The sequence below is a fragment of the Megalops cyprinoides genome, chromosome 8 (assembly GCF_013368585.1).
Source record: "Megalops cyprinoides isolate fMegCyp1 chromosome 8, fMegCyp1.pri, whole genome shotgun sequence".
NCBI classification, from domain to species: Eukaryota; Metazoa; Chordata; class Actinopteri; order Elopiformes; family Megalopidae; genus Megalops; species Megalops cyprinoides.
Genome location: NC_050590.1, coordinates 11,983,844 through 12,003,345, shown reverse-complemented (window position 1 = coordinate 12,003,345; position 19,502 = coordinate 11,983,844). Strand labels below are relative to the sequence as shown.

Sequence of the window (19,502 nt, the reverse complement as noted above, 5' to 3'; positions counted from 1 at the left end):
AAAGGAGCAAACAGATGAATCAAAGTTTCAACATTTTCAAACATTAAAAGAACCCACACAGTGAGTGTGTAATCCTGTCTAAACAAAGTCCATGAGAGAGCCACATTCCTGGCTGGTTTTCCCACAACCTGTGGATACACTGTGAATAATGGTGACACATTCAGATAAATGTGGCTGGAGTCAGAGTATGCTGCACTCATTCCTGCTCCCTGTGTTTCACCCAGAGCAGGCAAGGATGAGCTGAGCACAACATTGTCCTGCTTAGAAAACCGAAGCAAATCAGAGGTGAAAATGACCGTGAGCGTGACCAGTCCTGCACACACAGGGGTCTCTATGCCGCATGGTCTATCAGAGGGCTACGACGAGCCCATTTCCCACTGCATAGGGAAGCCGATGGGGAACACACAATGCTCTGGTCCGTGCTTAGCATGTTGTTTTGCGGCCCATGGACACTTTAAATGGGCTGTCGTCTAACTCTCCACAGACTGAGCCTGACCCCAACAGAGCAGGGGAGAAGGAGAGAGGAAAGAAATATTGAGGTGGAACAGATGCTGCTCCTCCCCAGCACCTGCAGCGGGGTGGAGGAGTCTGTCTGGGGAAATACGGTGGGTGGTGGAGCATGTGAATGGGATAACCTCATTTCTGTAGTGCACCCAGGCTAGGCTGGTCAGGACGCACCTGCTGCTTCTCATACAGAGGAAACTCAACTGGACAGGCACGCCTCCAGAACACCACATATGCTGCAACTGCACAAGAAGTTATGCTGGGGTGGGGGGGAATGACATACTTCTGAGTTTATTGCCAAAGTGCTTGGGTACAATCTGCACCGTTAATATGCAACAAGGCAGAACAGTATGCAGTTCCACAAGCATAAACAGCATATGATCCAAACATTATACGGTTTTAATGCAACTTCTAGGAAATGCTGTAAAGCGTGTTCACACTTCTAATGGGAAACCTTCCTCCGCTGTGTGCTGTAATCACTCATGACTAAAACAGACCCTCCCTTTCTACTTGCTGCTGTCTGGAGAGCTTACCATGTGATGGCCCACTCCATCCCCTGAGTCTCTCCATCTCTACTCCTGTTTCCGACCGCATGGCCCCTCCCTGTGCCACTCTCAAAGTGGCCCTTGTTTGCGCTGCTCGCAAGCAGAGGTTAGAATTACAGCATTTAGAAAGCGCCCACTGTACTTGCCGCAATTTATAATGGAATGCAACCAAAAAGAGCTTGGTCTCGCCAACCCACCATGCAGTGAAGAATGTCTGGAGAAACCAGCTCCCTTCCTGGAGTTTCCGTTGCATAATATTAAGCAACGTCGCTCAGCGACTTGGTCTGTGCAAGCCTCAAATCCTGCCTGCCTCAGCTGAAACAGGTCCCAGATTTTTGGAACCATATGTTCCCACTGTCATTCTGTGCCAGGGTCTCACATGCTGGCACCAGTTTATGCTGAAGGTCTTCAGAATGCTGTGTCTGGAGCTGCCATCTGAAGTCTGATGATGCGAGCGTTTGTCCCTGTCTGAGTTGATGGCAAGAGGTGGCAGACCCTGACCCGGTCTGCAGACTAACCAAGGTCTCCTGCTCTTGCATTCCAACAACCTATCAGCAATGAATTCATCCCTAGAGGCAGTGGGGTCATTATGAGCAGTTACCTGGAACTCCCTCCAGTCAGCAGTTCAAAGCCTCAAAGCCACAGGAATTTCCACCCTTACCCTGGATTCCACTGAAGAGCAGGGCAGCACCCCCCCCCCCCCCCTCCCCCTTTCCTTTCCAACCCAAGCAGAGACATTCAAAAACCTTCAATGACCTCCCAGTGCTAAACAATTACAATAACATATGCATTTACACATGTCAAAAACAGAATGTGAACACCACAGGGATGCTGTAACTGAAAGGATACACAAAAACCTACCTTTCTGCATAGTCCTCTTGTTTTAAACATATAAACTCAAATTTACTGCTGCAAATGTGTTAGGAGCAGATGGTCTCCATGCTCCTTGGTCATGTTCACTCTACACTACATGACCCACACTGTAAGCAGGCATTTCAGCTTTTACACAGATCTCAATCACAGTGATTCTTAACTTCATCTCATGGGCAACCCTTGCCAAATTAGTGCACATTCTCACAATAATGCTTGAATGCTGTGGTGTAAGGACACTGCTTCAATTTTCGGCAGCACTTTGGATATTCTGTATTAGTTCAAATGTCGTCCTGCTCCTCTTCACTCACTGAATCCTCTCATAGCACAGACATAAATGTTCTGCGTCAAAGGCTCCTTTCAGAGGTCAAACAAGAGGCCAGCAGTGAGAGTGATGTCATGGAAACGGGGCAACAAGGTGAGATCTTGTGGCTTTGTGTGCTGATGTCTTTTACGCTGTGGAATTAACTGGATGCATGTCATCATTTAGGTTGTGTCACCTTTCTGATCTCAAGCTGCAAGTTTAAGAGGTCTCAAGCCTCCAGAGAAAAGAACTGCTTTAAACCAATCGAAACAGGAATGTAGTCAAAGTCACATCGTCAAGGCAACCAAGGCTGAGCCAATGCACTCATTGCTCCTCTTCTCCACAGGACACCTTTTGCCAGGGAAACTGACACACTGTTCCTCTTATTTAGCGCTTGCACAAAGCACTTATCTTAAAGGGCAGAATCTGAGACAACAGAAATTACAACATCAAAAAGGCAATAAACATCTCTGCCCTCCCCCTGAACCACCCCCCCCTCCCCCGGTCGCTTTGTGCACTCCATCCACCATGTTTATGCTTCTTCCCCAGTTTCTGAAAGAGCGTGGCAAGAGTAAGCCCACGTGGGCGGGCAGAGGCTTGAAAGCCAACTGCCTGGATAAGAGAGGGAGATGCCGCTGTCCTTGGTCATTGCCCAGCGTCAGATAATGAGTATGCGGTCTGTCTGCCTCGATTCTTCCAGGAAAAGCCAGACACTTCATTTTGAGTGCGAGGGAACAGGCTGAGGCAAAGCAAGCCAACGTCACTGCAGCTTATTAGATATGCTCACACCTGGCTCTCCAGTTCTCTCTCCAATAGCCTGTGGGTGAATTACTGCAGTCAGTGCAGAAACACTCCCACTCATCGAAGGCAAGCACATTCACTCAAGACCATAGCTGCTGTGCTCTTCATTCAGAGACGCCTGTTTTTGAGCGTGCTTTATGATATTTGACATTAGTAAATATACACCCACGGTTGAAAGGAAATCATCTGTCCCTTTGGACACCACGTGCAACAGAGGTATCAGATGGCTAGACAGCATGTTGCTTTACTCATTCACAGCACCAGCTACACAGAACTCACTGGCCACAGCGCATTAATATAACAGAACAGATCTTAGATCAGGCTTTAATCCGGGCTGATCACCACTCACTCACTCACAGATGTCTGACATTCGTGACAAGGATGTCACAAATGGAAAACACTCTACAACCACCATTATCAAACCTCTGCCTGAAAACTACATTGCACAGATTGCACTTGCCATAAATGATACAATTGTAAGTGTGGGCCTTCCCCTACTTGAAGCAAGCAGAGAACAGCAGTAAGATGTGTGATCTCCTCCAAACTGTCTCGATATCATGTCTTATGCGGACTAAACATTAACAGCTGGGATCAGAATTGATTGTGGGGGATGTCGCTTGACGCTTTCCTTTGCTGAGTAATCAGAAGAATCACAGAGCAACTTATAAGAAAAAGATTTCTTAAAAAGCAACCTCTGTCTAGTCTCCAGAATCAAAGATGGTGTAATAGCTAGGGCCGAGCACCTCCCTTGGTTATAACCCAGATAGCTCTGCGTTGTCTGTAAATGCCACATTCATGAAGGTGTATGGCACAGAAAAACAACATAGAGAAGAAGAGCAAAGAATCTCAGAAACAGAGAACACAGGCATGTTCAACAAAGTGAAAGCAGCCTGAAAGAAGCACTGGGGAGACTGGAGGATGGATAGAACAGATACAGGCACCACAACATTATGATAATCGAACTTCAAGAGTTCCTAATTAAATCTCACTATTGTAATGCTTTCCCATTTCATTGGTCACCAGATGAAATAACTTCATTTGGGATTAGAATCTCTCCCTGCATTACCAAGCTAGTTCAGATGCATCTCTGTAAAATCCTGCTCGATATCAAGGGGGACTTGGTTAGATGGGGCAATCTCCGTGTCTCCCGGTGAGGATGTACCGGCATTAAGACGAATATTCTCCAAAAGTTATTATGTCCACTGCAAGTGTTATCCAATAGAATCCCTAACAAAACTTTCGGTGGTATTCATAAAACATCTACTTGATTTTTGTGGCAAGATAAGAAAATTAGAATGAGAACCAGCAAATTATGCCTGCCTACATCCAAAGGAGGTTTGGCTGTACTGAATATTCACTTTCACTATGAGGCTGCACAAATAATATATAACCTGGCGAATGAAGACCCCTATAATACTTGGCTGGAATTGGAGTCCACGGTATGTGGATCACTGGCCTTGAAATATGACCCTTTTAATAACTTTAAGACAGTAAGCCCTGATATCAAAAACAATTTCATTTTCTCAAATGCTCTGGTGACAGGGAACTTTACAGCATTCTTTAAGATGAAGAATCATCTCACTGCTAGCATCATTGGCACATAGCCCAGACTTTCAACCTCCTCTTCTTCAAAGTAGTTTCTTAGAAGAAGGTCTCTTAAGGTCTTTAAATTGCACCCACAAAAGTTCACCTCTTGTGTTTACTGGGGTTTTCACTAATGTTAGTCAGACTGTTAGTCAAATCTGCCAGAATACAGTAACAACGTGGAAACTGATGATAGTACCCAACTGAATTTGGGGAACTCAGTTCAAAATTTTGCATAAGATGAATAATGGACACCCTTGTTCAGAGGCAAGTTTGGGCCACAACCAGAAGTTCTGTGAGGGGGAAAAAGATGAACTATGTGGGTGCATGGTCACCTGCTTGAGCCATGACCTGTACATCACATAGTGATGGCAGATATTGATGGTCATCAAGGCACCTTGTTGAGATATTACTCCATTGTATGTTTCCAGAAAGGTTATTTTAAGATTATGGATATCAGATGAAGATTATTATCAGGTTATTACCTGTGGCTGTGTAATGCTTGTGTGGTAGACAAATGTAAATACAATCTGTACTGTATTGCCATTTGCAAACAATAGAAGAGTAATGATTTCAGCATGTACTCTTTCAGCGTGCATTCAATCCAGACAGCATGCAGACAATCCAGAGTCAGACAATGTTGCAAATTTATAATTACATGGTTCATTACATATAGTTCATAGAAATATTCCTGAATTTACAATATTTAAAGACCATAAATACACATATGTAAGTGCTTAAAATATGATGAAAACATGAAAATATTTTACTACTCAAATGCACATTACTATTTCACAATAAATGATCATTTTAACATTTTCCTTAAATATGACAGAGTGATTGAGTGTGAAATAATTCATGCTTCCAGAAACATAGAATTATCATAAATACAATACGATAAAGATTGTATGCCTCCCACAAAGATCTTAATCACAAAGTTTTTGTCCTTAAGCAAATAAATACTAGCATATTAAACCTGTAAACCAAATTATCCTAACTGTTCTAGAATGTGAATCTCTTTATTTGGAGAATCTTTGCCAGTATTGAGGAACAGGGAGAGACAGCAGAGGGGTGCAGGTCCCTGAACTCGTTTCTATTGAAGCAATAAGCACATATGGTGCACAAAGCCCACCGTTGCATCAGGGCTAATCTCAGAGGCGCGGCTCGAGCAAAACCACACAGTGCTTCGTTTCCCTGGAGACATTGCTCATTTTTTTTTTTCTAAACAAGTGCCATATCTGTGAGAACACTTCTTTCACTCTCTCTGCAACAGCCTCAGTGCACTTCCTCTTGAAGTCTTCTTCCTGCTCTGAAACAGCAGGAGGCATTGTCCAAGTATCACAAGCCTTCCTCAGTGGCAAAGGAGAGATGTCCTGCTTGCATGGTGCTGAGTAAAGTGGATTCTGGAAAGGAGTCGTGCAGACTCTAACAATTGCATCTGTGAAGCACTCACCATAATGCATTCATTAACATTAGAATCCTCCACATCTGAAACCAAGACAAAAAATGCCAAATTTAATTTTTCACAATAAAATCTGCATCGAGGATCCCAATATAAGGTATCTAAATAGAGGATGGCATTGGCCCTATTGTTTTGATTCTTCTGCCTGATCTTAAGAAATCGGGCACACCCAATTCCAGCAGATAAAATCCCAAATGCCTCTCCGCATGCACTTGAGCCTTTGCAGATAGATTCTGCCTCAATCTCTTATTCAAACATCACCAAGGTCACAGAATTCAGCAAAGCACAAAGGAGTACGTTCTCGTAGCTTCTGTCCCTGTCAGTCTGGTCTACTCCAGGGATCCACCACTCAAAATATTCCATGTTAATTTTGTTGTCATTTTTGTCCATTCCCAGCATAATAGTAATTCCATCTAATTTAAACATGTGACCCCTTTGCACTTTCTGCGCTAAATGTGATCAGCTAGCTGGTGTCAAATGTTGCAATAACAACTACAGACTGACAAGTCATGCTTTCCTTGCACGTCTGTACCAGCCTGAGCTCGTCTTCCCCTAAAAACAAGCCTGAGCAGGGGTCATTCCCCAGGCCACTGCATTCCTCTACGAAGACGAGACAACCATGTGACAAGCACAGGAACCACCAATCAGAGAGATTCAAACACAAACATCCAATGCAGGAGGTCATCTCACATTAAGAAAAATCTACAAAAATTAAGCAAATAAATTCCGAACCTAGCGGAGGCAAGAGTGGGACCACAATTATATGGTTCAAGACAGAGCTGAACAGGGCAGTTAGTGCAATTAAAACATGTCTCAGCTGCCTAGTCAGGCTGCTTCCCAGCCACAACCCCCCCCCCCCCCCAATCCTCTTCTACCTAATCGTTCATTCAAGGCACCCTAATCTAACAACCACCCAGCTCTGAAAGACCTCACTCACCCCGGCCCGGGCCATTGTAGAAAAGAGACCTGGCTGTTTTCTACTGCCACCGCCCAACCTGGGCAGCCCTCTGGCATTTGCAGGGCCACACACAACAGAGAACACATCAAAGAAACCACTCACTTTCATTCAAACACAAAGCCCGCTTCGGACATCAGCACTCACCAAAGAGCACACCTGTCAACCCTCTGTGACCAGGACTGACGAGGGGCTAACAAGACAGGAGAAGCCTCCCTAATTGGCGAAACCCCCAGCAGCAGTCCCGGTTCGTTGTTCCCAGTCGGGATATCTAAGCTGATGGGAAAGAGATCTGCCTTCCGCTGCAGTACAGTAGGTGAGAACGACATCCTCTATGGCACTTATCCACTTGGGGCGCTGTCATTAGCATTACGCAACGCCCTTGAGCTGTAAGCACAAAGAACGCTCAAAAAAAGCGATCGAGGGAGAGGGAAAACACCCACACACATCCACTGAGAATGCGTGCAGGCTACAAACAGGTACAGCCATTCCAGGAGCACCCACAGCTGCGTGTTGGAATGCGGGTCCCAGGATGTACAGTTATCTGATGGCAGAGACTGTCTGTGTGCCAGCTGTGTGATGGCGGCTTCCACAATGGCAGGGCGATGAATGGCAGTGTGTGCGCATGTTTATGTGTGTGTGTGTGTGTGTATGTGTGTGCGTGTGTGTGATTGTGTGTGCGAGTGCGTGTTGCTGGGGTGGGCAAGCACCCAAGAAATGGACCAATTAAACAAAATATCAAGTAAAGAGCCCTTTTCACTGTGATACAGCTAAGTACTCTGGAGTGCTGCAGCATCAACCCACTTCAAACACCAGAAATTACCTGACAAACTCTTCACTAGAGGCTCCACTTGTGCGGGGGATGCTAAAAATGACCAAGTTCCACAGAGGAGTGTTCATACTCGCCTCACCAGAGCACCCTGAGACAATGAAGAGAAACAGCATTTCTATGGGCTACAGGGAAACAGCATAATAATATAAGAGCCACGGATACTGCAGTTGCTTGTTACAAGGGATAACTAACACAACTAATCTGAACCTGTACACACAGGCCTATGCTGCATGAATGGAAGGGTATAATATGGAAAAATATATTGCATTACCAGATTATGTACACAATTTCAAATCTACCTACCCTTGGCACTGTTGACGTTGTTGGTTTAGTCTTCAGATTATTCCTGTTATGTTCTTATATTTCTCATGATCAATCAGACTGTTACCTCTCAATTACAACTCCAGAAACAATCTGGAGTTATATCCTTCTTCCCCAACTTTATATGGCATTGAGGATTACACAGATTCCTGCTTGATCAGCCTTGTTGTGACAGAAACCATATTACAATAACATAAAAAGAAGACAAGGTCTTTTGAACAACATTGGCCCAACATGAAAAGGTCTGACAGGACAAAAAAGGAAAAGGGTATTCTCTTTAAACAACACCCCCCTTAAGGAGTCCTTCAACTCAGATGTGGAACACAAACCTGCTGCTCCTGATACAAACCTCCTGATAAAAAGTGTATTAAAACAACTGGAGATTCAGGAAAGCTTTTGGCAGGACATTAAGAAAGATGACTGAAAGAAGAGTGGAAGCAGCAGGATTGCGGACTTGCAACTGATACCCCACTTCAAAGCCAAATAGAAATTATCACCAAAAAATCTTCAACATGCATGAAATTATTCAACAACTATGGGGAAGATCAAGGACAGAAAATATAATTACCACTGCAATTAACTAAATAATCTAAATAATTGGAACTCCCCAAGGACACTGCTCAAACATATCTGTCTCAAGAGAGCACAGGATTGGCAGAAGACAATTTAAGTACAGTAGGCTATGGCCTCATATTCGATATATTAAAAATGTAAAAGTTTGTGTCTGTAAAAGTTTACAGTCTGTGCTGTAGTCAGATGATGCATGCAGTGCTGGCTTAATGACACCTGACCACAGTTAAGAAGTTAAGAAAAAAAACACTGAAGATTATATATCATAATGCTAACTGGAAAAATGCCATCTCAGGCCATTATTGGGGAAATGTTCCTCACTTTTAAGCAGTGCTTGCGTGGAACTGGGAGCAGAGTCATAAAATTGCCCACATTCTTTTTTAGATTGATTTTCTAGTGATGTTTCTGGAGTTTTACGTGTACAAATGATGTAGATATAGCCTATAGCAGTTTATAGGTTTAAATGCATCATGTTCCCTGCACAGACACATACATTTCCTGTAACTAGAAGCTGCATGTTGTCACTATGCTGTGACCTTCGTTTTGCTGAAACTACTGAGCTGCTCTCATCAAACAGGCCGAGAGCACTCACAGTGAAGTTGGAACTCTACAAAGACAAAGAACTCCTGAAGAGCTGTGTCCGGCTCCTGATAGATAAAAGCTTCAGGCTCTGAAGGACCAGTTTCCTCCCAAAATAGGCTCAAGGCCCAAAAAGTATATCTAATATTAAAAGAGCACAGGCAAAAACATACCACAGCAAATCTCTGCGTTGATAAATAATACTTTGAGAGCACAATTGTAGAAATGTAAACATCATTATGAGGTATTGATTATACTCTTAAAGAAAGCTATATTATGCCTTGCTTGTCAACACCGTATGACTGAATACCATCAGTTAAATGGGAAAAAATGTACAGTTCAACCACCAATAATTTTGTGTAACTTGAAACAACATTGGTGCATATTTTGTATACTCTAACTCAAAGCTCCAATGATAAAATACAAGACCTACCTTATCACCCAACATAATTCACATCAACATGCTAAAATGTAATTACATTATTGTCACTGTTTCTAGAAAATACCCAGTTTGTCCATCCCTATTTTGCAAATGTGCGTTCCCCAAGTGACACCATGTTTTCTACTATAAAAAGTAAGGTCAGTAGATTTTCCCTGAATTTCCATACAACGTAAGCATGAAGATTGCACTTGAAGTGGTTACAGCAATACTTTTTTTTTAGCTTGGAGTCCAACGAAGGGATCACACCTCACCATGGGCCGAGGTTGATGACCCACCATATAGACGTCATAAACAGAGAAAATAAAGGGGGAGGTGGGGAGAAGGAAGGATGCCATGAACAGGTGATGTGGAGAGGAAGTGGTAGGCGGTATTTTTATAGTCAAGGACAGTATCGATTTTTCTAGCTTTGGTTAATTGCACAGGAACTGTCTGAAAATGTTCCATCCCGAATCTTCATTTGGAACCTCAATAGAAGCAACTAAAAGAAAAACGTCGAGAACCAGTAAATAAAACAAAACAGTCCAATCAGCTGTGCACATAAAATGTTCAGCCATGTGTAACCTCATTCGCTACACCCATTCCAATTCATTTCAGGTCATCACAAGGATATAACTGCATAAGCCAGTTACACGGGTCATGACTTGTTTGAAAGCAGACACACGGCACTTTCAAATCGCTAATTGTGTTTCTATGTAGGACGACCCGGCCTGGAGCAGCCGTAGACATTTCATTGCAGAACTCAATCACAAAGCTGGTGGCTACTAGACAGGGATTTTTGACTCTAAATATAAGCCAGTTTAATTACTGTTCTATCTACTTTTTTCCATCAATATGACACCCATCTCAATGTATTTGATAAGAAGCTTTCAGTATCTGACTTACAATCCCAATATTGAAATGCAACTATCCACTAACCAGATCCCACACATTTGGTTCTACATGCTAACTGTATTGTGTGAATGTGATTAAAGGCCATGTTTAACCAGATGTTGTTCTGACTGCTGATCCTCCACTTTATTTGTGCACATAACAGTTTCATCAATTTAAATTCAGGCTTTAAAGGCCAGCCATATGAAACACTAAGGCTCTGTATTCAAGGCCTGGTGATGACATCTCAGCAAAAGTCATCCTTGATGAAAAAAACACACACTTGAATGGAATGTGTTCTGTGAAACTGGCACTTTAAACCACACGGTCCATCAGGACTTCAGAAATACAGCGATCAGCAACTGCTCATATAATCTCAGGCAGCCTGCCACCAGAGCAGACTCTCAAGCAGAGCAGTGTTTTATTACGAGATTTCAATATGGGAGCCATGAATGACATTTCTGTCAGCTTCATTACTCAGCTTTGAATCCATACAGAAGAAGGAGCTCTTTGATTTGGGTTAGTACAGACAGGAGCAACACAGGAGGCAAAAGGGTCTTCAAACACTAACAAAGACACAGCCCTATATTTCATTAAGTCCACCTGCCAGGTGTAGTCAGTCTAGTCACCCATGGACCCTTGAAAGACTGGTTGTGTACTCTACAGGTATGTGACATCACCCACAGTTGACTTCAAATACCTGTCTGACAACAACCTCAGTGCAGCTGGCACCATTTGATTTTGGCACCTTAATTTTTGTGTTAATTTCAGATGAACCACACTGGCACAGAGACAGAGTCAGTTGCACTACCAAAACCACAATCTGCCATCTATAACTCATTATAACTATAACACAGGTGAGTTCTCCACTGTTAACTCTCAGTCCCATCAAGTCAAAAACAAAAATAAATACATTATTTCTGACTGGGACTAAAATAATTTTTTCCACAAGTGGACAATACATGAGACACATTCTCCATTCTCTGAACAACTTACCATGGCATGAGGAAAGGGAAGCTTTCTTCTTCTGCTTCAATCTCTTTAATACAGCATCTGAAAAGTTCCCTATCTTTATATAGGAGCCAAATAAAACAGCTATTCATTTATCGCATCTGAGAATTCAGGCTTGGGGAACCGCAAACAGCACACAGCACACAGGGCATCATAATGAGGGAAGTTAAGTCAGGGAGGTCACTGATGTTCACAAGCTGTTCACCAAGCAGTGCTGCCTTAGTCTTAAAATAATGCTGACTTGAAGCAGACTGGGTGGAGGCACAGACTACTCTAGTGCAGCACTTATAATAACAGTCTGTGTCAGACATACCTTTTCATAATGACGTGCTGTTGTGCTTCTGTATGTAGATGATTTGTGTGCACCGGCAAAGTTAAATACCTGTTTGCATCTATGGATGGGCAACACATTGTTTACACCCAATTAACTGGTATATTTTCATAAATTCAATTATTACAGTGGGTTTGAATTTTGTAATGTTATATTTTTAGGTACAAATATAACTGCAGTCAGAGTAACATTTCAGAAACCATGGAGCATTTAAGAAGTAAGATAAGATGAATAATACTGAAAAAATGGTGAGGTATTTGAAGGCAATGACATTTATCATTTTATGAGTTACCATGCTACATTTTTGCAGGGCTAGAATCAAGCACTGTTGCTGTTTGACATTAACAAAAACTCTGTTGAAGCCGAAGCCGCTAAAAGTGTGCTTAATAACATACCACATCACATGAATGACTACTTTTCACTTGGGAAAATCATTATTCTAGACATTAAATACAGACTATTTTGCTACCTATGTGATGATAAGTGAGGAAATGGAAGAAACCTCCTTGACCTTTGAATAAAAATAATTTAGTCAAAGTTTTGCACTGGTTTGTGTTTATGAAATGAAATTCAGAACTTTTCTCTGGGAACTGTTTTTGAAAGTGACATAGTACCAATAAACAAGGAAAATTAAAACTAAATCAAAACAGAATCCAATTCTGTCCTTTTGCAATTCTGCATCTTTTTATTGTCACAAAATTGCATTTAAGACAGAATCGTATTTTTGTCGTAATGGGGTAATAAATCCATGATGCATATCATCAACACTATTTACAATATTTAGTGTGGTTGCACCATATATTTGGAAATCCTTCTTTTTATGGGTTTATTAAAGGTATACTAATGCTTAATTGTTCTTCTGATTCTGTCTACCATTTTCTAATGTTTAAAGTTATGACCAGGTTACTACTTTCATATTGTTGAAGTGCTTCTGTATATTCTAGTTTTTACTTAACAATTTAAATTGTCTTCATGTAACATGAATTTTTGACAGATGTGAACCATAACTAAAAAGGAAATAAGTTTTGCCACCCTTCAAACTATTTCAGAATATGTAATGGCCAGACTGAATAAATCTTTATGTTTATTTTACTTTGCCTTATGGATAATGTTACAGAATCCATCCTACCTGTCTCACCTATGTCTCCAACATTTGTGTTGGACTTTCAAAACTGTCATTTTAAGATATGTTGAGTTAACATGGTTAAAAATAGCACACACAATTCCTTTGATTACGGTTTTTAAGTTTTGTAACACTTGGTTCTAATGTCATTGTGCTCTGGCTTTCTCTGTGGAAGTTCCTTACCCTTGGTGGTGAACAATGCATGAGGAAATTCAGGGAGTTGCTGCTCTAGTCTTTCCTAAAAGGTTATCTATACTCCACCCACCCCGCTCATTGCTCTGTTTTAACTGTGATACATTAAGATAAGAACTCAGCAAGCCATCTTTTTTAAACTAGATCCAATGCTTTCATAACCTAAAAGCATTCAATTTTAATGCTGCGCAATCTGAGTATTCTAAAAAAACTAGGCTGACAGGCAACACAAAGCTTAGAAGACCCCAACCTACTTCTGAGATAATAACAGCAATAAAAAAAAATCTTCTGCAAAATAAGGAACCTATATTCATGGAGGACACAAAGCTTCAGTCTCATTACGCTCAACATGGGGTCAGCTTCAGCAAGATTTGTGAACCCCTGGGTCTACTCGCCCTGCAATTGGAGTTAATGGGTCAGATTAATCCACCATCTCTGTTCCCAGGGATTAACTACGTCGTGCCTCACTGTGAGCCCCTACCGCCCAGCAGCACGTCAGTCTCTGTCACACAATGAAACAGAGACTGGCGCTGTGACACTGTCTGCCCACACAGGCATTCCCTCAGCCCCAAAGCTCATCAGTCACATGACCTTCCCATAGCAGATTTCAGGAGCTCAACTAGCACATTACTGCAAGGTGAGGTAACTGCCAACCACCTCAAAATGCAGAAATAGCTTCTTTGCAAATTTTTTAAAACAACAAGCACAAATGTCATTTGAATATTTGCCTCTGGAGGAGGGGAGACATCAATTTATCCATACATCTTTATTTTCACATCAAAATGTATTTAAAATTACCTGGGGCATTCCAAGGATTCCAGAACTGCGTCCATTCGGATGTCAACACACAAAACGTAGTACATTTCCAGCTGAAAGTAACTTGCCACAAACTGCAGGTTAGCAACAGCACCTCAGAGGAAAGGAAGGACTTACTGGACTGTGGATGGAGGCATGGGTGGAGATGCAGGAAGCTACACCCTTGGAAAGATCAGCATTCCAGAGGCGGGAAGTACCAGAGGAGAGGAGAGAGCCCCTTGTGTGAGCCTTCCCACAGGACATGGAGGAAGGAAGTCTTTTGCACCAGGCAGCGCCAAGTCTACAGACAGCCCATAAAGACACACAGGGAGAAAGAGAGGAGTAGACCAAACCCTCCCCATAGGGAAAAAGAGAGAGAGGAGCAGACCAAACCCTCCCTATGGAGAAAAAGAGAGGAGCTGACCAACCCCCCTTCCTAAACACGCACACACACACACTGGGAGAAAGAGAGGAGCAGACTGGAACCCCTGGCATGTGGTGGTGCACTGTCCCTCCTCACCTTCGGCACTAGCAGAGACAGATAAATATAGCTGAATTCTTTTAAAGAGGGTAAACATCCTCAGCAGAATATGTGAGATTTCGGCGGGCCAGTGTAGACCTCTGAGCCCAGACAGATAAACAGACCTTGTGCATGCAGGGTTTGTGGGGGAGTGCATGCTGTCGTATCAGGGGGGAGTGAGACACTTTCCTGGCCACAGAAGGACTTGGGCACCAGCAAATCCTCATTTCCTCTGCTGAAAGTCTGTGCCATCCCTCACAACCACATGTCATGCAGGGCCTTTTCCTTAAATACTCGCTGAAGTTCCATTGTCTCATTGTCTAATGGTTCCCACTTGGAATGTTAAGGTCATAAAGTCAGACCTGCATCATCAGCTGTGAAGCTGAAGTCTGGCACCATGTTTCTAGTAGCACAGACAGACTACACTAATGGACAGTCAGCCACACACACCATGAAACAAGGAGGAAAGAAATTATGATACTGCACAAATTAGATAAAGGTAATTGCTTTGGTACATTGCATTTGGGAAATCCTGCCACCCATCAAACAATAAAACTTACTGTTCAGTCCACCCAGTCTCAATACCAACAAATACAGGCTATAGCTGAAACAGACACTAAAATCAGGGAACTCACCAGTGCATTAACACAACACGATGCACAAAGTAGAGCAGCATTAAACACCACATGAAAGTACACAACATAAAGTAAATCCCACTGCAATTCAGTCAGAAAACATTAACGTAGCCTTTGTTTAGGACTGCAGTTTTGCAATTTGTCTACAACAAATAAGCTCCTGCCTCATATTTTCCTCTGCATTAGCAGGTATAGGCTACAATTCTATCTCTCACTGATCCAAAATGACACTGGATTAGCGAGGTAATCTCTCAAAATGCACTGAATACAGCTCCATGGCAGCACTTTGGACAGCTATGTGCAGATGGTGTCCTTGGCTGTTTACAAGACTTCAGCAGGAAAAAAAAAAATTCGGCCTCAAGATTCACCAATTATCAGTTATTTTCTGTCTAAGAGTTTTAATGCCATTGTTAAAAAAATGTAATCTGCACCATTAAAGAAATGAAACGTTTTGGATGTTCCTTGCGGCAAAGTACAAACCTCTTGTTTGGGTAACTGTAACACAATACAAGTCCAAAGAAAAACAATGTGCCCTTACTCACTTGGGCAATGATTCAGTCTTGTGATACATAATAGCTTAACCTTTTCATATTGTTCTAATTACTGCCATGTTCCTGTTACTTTTAAGGGAAATTAACTTTTTGGTCCACCAGCCAGGGTTGCTGGTAGATGAAAAATATCACCAGCCTGTCGGATTTTTTTTACCGGCCAAAATAATTTACTACGAATCAAGGTACATTTTAATTGGTGCCTGCAAGGCGTATATCGATACGGTGGCAACATGGTATATTAGGCTATTAATTAAAACAGCCAGCCAGCAAGACATTACAGCTGGCAGCGAAACAACAAGAGTGTTTGCTACTACGTAGTTAGCTAGGCAGACATTAGGCCTATATAAGTCTATGAAGAACCTAAGGGGTTGTAATCAAACTTGGTCGAATAGCCATTCAAAATCGAGGAGGGCTCTCCCCGTTCGGCACGTCCTTTCTGGAACGATGTCTTTATTTGCTTGCCACCTATCTCTCCATGTAGCTAGTGTCTCTATGCGTTTGATCCAGTGGAGTTAACTATACAAAATACGTGGTGTAACAGATATGGTGACAGGTAACTACCTCTCTGACCAAACTCAGCTAGTCACTTATCGAATCAATCTTCCCGCGGTATACAAATTTGCTATGCGCTGTATTATGAAGCTCGTGATTGGACAACAAGAGATTCACAAGACTTCGCACCTGGAAAATGACAGAGTAACAACCGTAAACACACTGAAAGGGACGTGCATTTAGGCATCTTGCGTTTTACAACAGTTCTGTGACTAACACTGCAGACCGTGATCGTTTTTATTTTATTTTACGCAAAAAGACCCGATAGTGGCCCTGCAACTTCAACCCACCAAGGAAAATCTGTCCGTATTTGCGGGTTTGTATTAGTATTGTTTGATGTTTCGTGCACAGTAGGGAAATGCAGGCCATTGAAAACTGAACACCATTAACAAAATGAGATTATGACAGATCACAAACTAGTAGTCCATCTTTACAGCGCCAAAGCACACGCTCTTTATTATGTGATGTTATTTTCATACTTTTTTTTTTTTTTTTTTTTTTGCTGATGAAAATGTCATAGAATTTTAAGTTAAAGAAATAAAAATGAAGTTGTTTCTCAATTAGCAAAAAGAGAATGTCAGTGCTACTATGGAAGACAGGTCTGTAGCTGCTTTACCCTCGCGGGAAAACATTACAATATTCACTTATTATGCAATACCCTACCTTGATTTGTGCGAGAATCATAGATGCTGAAATGCAGTTGACACAAGAGCATATAACTCACTTGTCTTAGATAGTACCGACCCATAAATAGCCTATGATTCTGTCAACTGTCAGAAAAAATGCTGATGTTTGGAAAAAATATTCCTTGTTTTGCAGTCTAGGAAAATCTTTGGTCCAGGCTACTGGATTCCCAAGCCCTGAGCAAAAGGAAATAAAAGAAACGTAATATCTAAGTGCTGAGGGAAATAACAGAGTCTTGCGCCTCTGGAATCAGATCTTTTTTAATACATTTACCATGCACAAAACCTGATTCGCTGTCCTTAAAGCTGACTACCATGTTTCAAAACGAACTCTCGAGGATGAAACAATATGATGTGCACCCGAACTAGCACTTTAAAGACTGCTTTCTTTTTAAAGGTAGGCTACTGACAATTACAGTGGCTCATACATACCATGAGAATGGGACTCTAATCCAATGACTAAATTCTTAGTGAATTCGTTAATTTAATTACCCTGTCATGAACGTTTAACGGTCATACCGACTTCAAGAGAAAGCGTGACAATAAAGCACAGCAACCCCCTCAACAACAAGCTCCTGAACAAAAGAAGGAACACTTAAAATGTGAGACATTGTGTTGCATCCTCGTGGGAAGGGAATAAATACTGTAGGGATAAACAGACTAGATATGGGAAGGCTCAAAACAGAAGCCAGTGCACTCAATACAAAGCTGTCAACGCATAAGTACAGCACCCACTTCACTTCCCGCCAGTACTTGACTGATGTCTGTCTTTCCGCAGACTAACGTTATTGCAGCTGCAGAGCAAAGCGGTGGCATTGATGATCTATGGAACAACAGAGCCATACCTTTCAATTCATGCTACATGCATTTAAAGCAAACGATACAAAAGCCGGTGCTTAAGTGTCAAGAGGATGGCAGATGTTCTTTGGTAACTAATTTAACTGAGAAACTATACTAAATCTATATAACCGGAAATATTGTTCGTAGCTGGCTAGCTACTTTCATATTGTTAGCTAAGCCATTTACCGGCGGAAACAAGAAAAACTTTGTAACGTTACCAAATGAAATTTAATTGCCTGTCTAGGTCCGATGCTTCATACTTGCATTCAGTAGACTATTCGTTTCACAGTTGGTTGATTAATAGGAAATATACCAGTTAATTCAATAATAGTCTATTGCTACTGGAAAATAGGAGAAAATGTAAAAGTGTAAGAAAAGCACTCAAGATAACCTAACATTGACGTTACTGGGATTTGCGCTTTCGTTGTGATACAGAAAGATTAAAAATGACAGATTAAATGAAATCGCCATATATATGGTAGGGAAGAGGACATCCTACAAAACAGTCACACCGTTTATATTAGAAACTTGTGAACTGCTTAATACAGCCTACATGTAGCATCGTGAAAAACGTCTGGTTCTTACGATTTCAATGAACAGTTCGCTGGCTTATTAATAAGAAGTAACGCAGATTCTCGTCTGGTGGTGATTCACTTTTGGACTTCACACTCCTTCTATCTTTCTTTTTCTTGTTGGTTAAAAAAAAAAAAATCAGATTACTGAAAACTGGGCAGCCAAGTGTTTGCCAGTGATGTTTGCCAGTTGTCTAACTGATTATCTACTCTAGGCTACCTGAAACTGGTGAGAGTTTTTGACAATCTACTTCAGTGTTTAGCCTATATATTTAAACTCAGTATAAGAAGTAGGCTACTGGTTAGAAAATGTCTGAAAATAAGTGTTCCAACGCTCACCTGTTAGTAGACAGCAAGCTGGCCGATGCAGCAACGTCCATAAAACAGATTCAGTTCAGTTAAGGATAAAAGATCGTCGTGAATGTTGTTGTACTCCGTTGGTTGTCCCTTTCTAAATTCGGAGATATGTATTTTCATTTAGCTACCGATGATGTTGGCCCGTTAGTTAGCCAGCTAACTTTATCTCTCCCTCTGTTCACAAGGAAGGTGTGCACCCTTGGTACGGTGCAGCGAGAAGAGCTCGCTCACGCTTTCTCATAAATGCGGAAACGAGCAGAGGGTAGGCTTTATTAAAGTGCATCGCCTAGAAACCCTCGATGAAATCCTGTGTGCGCGTCCAACAGCAGTCAAGCCTGGTACCTACAATGAGCGCATCTTAAAATTCCTCCTGTGTATTTTAACCGTTGAATGGGCTTTTTTGCTACACAATTTTTTGCAACTCTCGGTCCAATCGTCCAGGCTCAGTGAAAGATTTGGAATGTCGTGTTTCCTGAAATTGTAGAGTTTGGGCTTTTTGTTGACATTTACGGGTTGTAAGACTAAGGGTGTAGATTCCTTCTCTCATCTTGGACGAGTAGCCGACAGAAGCTGAAATGGTGCTGTTCTGAAACACCAAATGTCTTGTAAGGTGAGAAGTAGGCCTATGACTAGTACAGGATGAGTCTTTGAGGTGTTAAAAAACGACTACTATATAAAAATAGTTACTTACAAAGAGTCGATTA

General features: G+C 41.9%; 1 protein-coding gene across 5 annotated transcripts in view; it reads right to left on the bottom strand.

Moving 5' to 3' along the window:
* LOC118781846 (adenylate cyclase type 2-like) overlaps window positions 1-19,029 on the bottom strand; it is a 53,476-nt gene extending 34,447 nt beyond the window's left edge. For 2 of the 5 annotated variants that reach the window (XM_036534957.1, XM_036534962.1), the window contains exon 1: window positions 18,781-19,029. The gene's annotated coding sequence lies outside the window, so the exon portion shown is untranslated. Of the gene's footprint in view, window positions 1-7,848; window positions 7,946-14,091; window positions 14,193-18,780 lie in introns of those variants that run through there. The other 3 variants (XM_036534958.1, XM_036534961.1, XM_036534960.1) reach the window with 3 other exon arrangements.
* Window positions 19,030-19,502: the final 473 nt, after the last annotated feature.